A 2,695-nucleotide genomic window follows, 5' to 3' on the forward strand; every position below is an offset into this window, starting at 1 on the left:
GGTGCGGGGGGGCGCCGGGCTGTGCGGGAGTAGCCGGTATCCTGGGCAGGTTGTATGAAGTCGTTGCTCCCTGGTGGGAGCGGAGTGCCCGGTCGCTGCCCAGCGATTGCAACAGCAGGCGCCCTGGCAAGCTGGGCAGCGCAGAGGTTTGAGCGTGGCCCCTCCAGACTCCCTTACCTTACCTGCCCTCTGGGACAAACCTCCCTCTTTCTCCCCGGCTTTTGTTCCTGCTGCGGTACAGCAGCGCTGTGGACATGCTGACTGCTGGTTTCTACACCACTAGGATGTTCCTGGGCCGTTCATAGAGATTTACAGAGGCCTGCTATCCATCTTTCTCCCCGGCTTTTGTTCCTGCTGCGGTACAGCAGCGCTGTGGACATGCTGACTGCTGGTTTCTACACCACTAGGATGTTCCTGGGCCGTTCATAGAGATTTACAGAGGCCTGCTATCCATGCGGATGTGCTGGGCTCGGTGCTGAGGCTGGGTCTGCAAGTGGGGCACTGCGGTGCGAGCTCAGGGATGGCCATGCCCTTTTCCCGCAACCCCCTCTCCCTTTGCAGAGCAGCTGCCCTGTGTTGGTTGAGCTCATTCATGTTGCACAAGATGGGGCTGGCAGGGGTGGGTGGGGAGAGGGGCTCTTACAGCCCCCGAGCCCTGTTTCGGGAAAGTGCTGTGCCTGTAGGCAGGTGCTGAGGCTGCTCGTGGAGCTGTGCACATCTCTGATGCAAAGCTGGGCTACGCGTCCAGGAATAATCACTCTCGGACGAAAAGCGGCTTGCTTTAGCCCGCTGCTGGCAGCACTGCCGGGCAGGATGGGCATTTAGGTTTAGGCATGCAGGAACCGCTTACCCCGGCGGGGTGAAGGCCGGTGCAGGGAGCGGGCTGGGGTCAGGGAGTCTGTGGGCTGCAGTCAGCCCCGCTGGCAGCTGGCTGGAAAGCCTGGCCTTGTGCAGACTCATGCTGGAAGTGGTGGGTGTGCAGGAGTTGCTGAGCAGCTAATTACCCTCTCCTCCTTTTGCAACCAAGCTTTCCCAACGGTCGGGGAGAGCTGCTGTGGCCAGGTGTGTGCACTGTGCCAGCAGGGAGACTGCGGAGCGTCCCAGACCTGCAGCTCCTCGGCCGGGAAGCCGTGCCATCACTGTGCCTGCTGCAGCAGGGACTCTGCCTGCTCTGGGGAGAGCGGGCAGCATAACCCGGTAGTCTGACCAGGATCCTGGCATCTGCATGTGGCTCTACAGGTAAGGGACACCCTCCCCACACTCACTGGTGAGGATCCAGCCCCCTCGGGAGGTGTGGGGACCTTGGCAGGCTGCAGTCTCAGCTCCTGTGATCTGTGTGATGCCCTGAGACCATGGGATGGAGGGTGGGCAGCGGCAGCCGGCAGGTCCAGCCACGTGCTTTGTGCAGGAGGGTGCCCAGCGCTACTGTGGGAGCTTCCAGCTTGCAGACTGGTTTAAGGGGCTGCACACAGCAGCAGGGAGCTGGGCAGAGAGCTTGCGTCCCTGGTATGCCACGGTAGGTCCTGGCTGGGTCAGCACAGGCAAATGGCTGTGTGGGCACCTGATGCAGCATGAGATGCAGCATGGTGGAGCGAGCTCTCCTGTCCAGTCTGGACATGCCTGTCCCTTGTCAGGGAACAAACTGTGGCTTAAAAGCAAAAGCAGCTGAAGAGATGGGTGCTGCTGGGCCAGCAGGGATCGGGCAGAGGCTCTGGAGTGAGCTCAGTCCCATGCATCCAGCACCACCTGCACAGCTGCAGCCCTGTGCCGTGCCACAGAGACCCCCTCCGAGGCATGGGCTGCCTTCCCAGAGCATCCCAGTGCCAGCCCCACACACCCCATGGCCAGGCCTGGCCCCGCTGCCGTGGAAGGGAGAGCAGCCCAGGAGCATCCGCGGGGTGGGAGGTGGCACGGCGGGGAGCGGCTCTTCCTCCTTTGTGGTTAAGTGAAGGCTTTGAGGAAGCAGCTGAGGTTTGCAGATGTTATGTCACAGCTCCACGCGCCTTCGGGGCTTTGCTTCCTGGAGTGCGGCTGTGTTTCCAGCCCGTCACCCTTTCCTGGCCTCTTGCACGCGGAGCTCTGGCATGACGCAGGCTTCCGGGCACCCCGGCTCCGTCTAGGGTCAGGCAGGGGCCAGGCAGGGCTGGCCCAGGGCTCTGCGCAGCTGCCAGCCTCCCTGAGCCACACGGACATGCACTCTGTCCCTTTCCTCTCCGCTGCCCGGCAAGGAGCAGTCTCGGTCTCTCTGTGCAAGCTGGGCGCTGCCAGGGCCTCGGGGTCTGCAGTGTGCATCATCCCCTTTGTATCCTGCCAGCTCTGCATCCCGCCCTTCCCCAGCCAGTGTCCCCGTGTGTCCCAGGCATCGCCCCTGGGTCTTGGTGCTGAGATGCTCGCTCCTGGGGAGGGCTGCTCGGGGGCTTGGCTCCTGCCCTGGCCACTTGTGTTGGGGCATGGCATAGTCGGAGGCTGTGCCTGGCAAAGTGAGCACAAAGAGAGGTTTCCAAGGGGAGAGGGATTTTGCCCCTGGCTGCCCAGTTTCCAAGCTGTTAATGGTTATCCCTGTTTGCTACCTTCTACCTGCAGCCACGGGAGATGGTTTCCCCCTCTTTCTGCAAGCAGGCGGTGATTGCCACCCAACCCTGTGGCTCGGGGCTTTGAGAAGATGATCAGATACAGCCGTAAGTGCATCACGCCC

General features: G+C 62.3%; 1 protein-coding gene across 1 annotated transcript in view; it reads right to left on the reverse strand.

Annotated features, from left to right (window-relative positions):
- TMPRSS4 (transmembrane protease, serine 4) overlaps positions 1-2,695 on the reverse strand; it is a 13,211-nt gene that overhangs the window by 9,547 nt on the left and 969 nt on the right.

Source organism: Aptenodytes forsteri, unplaced genomic scaffold (genome assembly GCF_000699145.1).
Source record: "Aptenodytes forsteri isolate BGI_AS27 unplaced genomic scaffold, ASM69914v1 Scaffold752, whole genome shotgun sequence".
Taxonomy (NCBI): Eukaryota; Metazoa; Chordata; class Aves; order Sphenisciformes; family Spheniscidae; genus Aptenodytes; species Aptenodytes forsteri.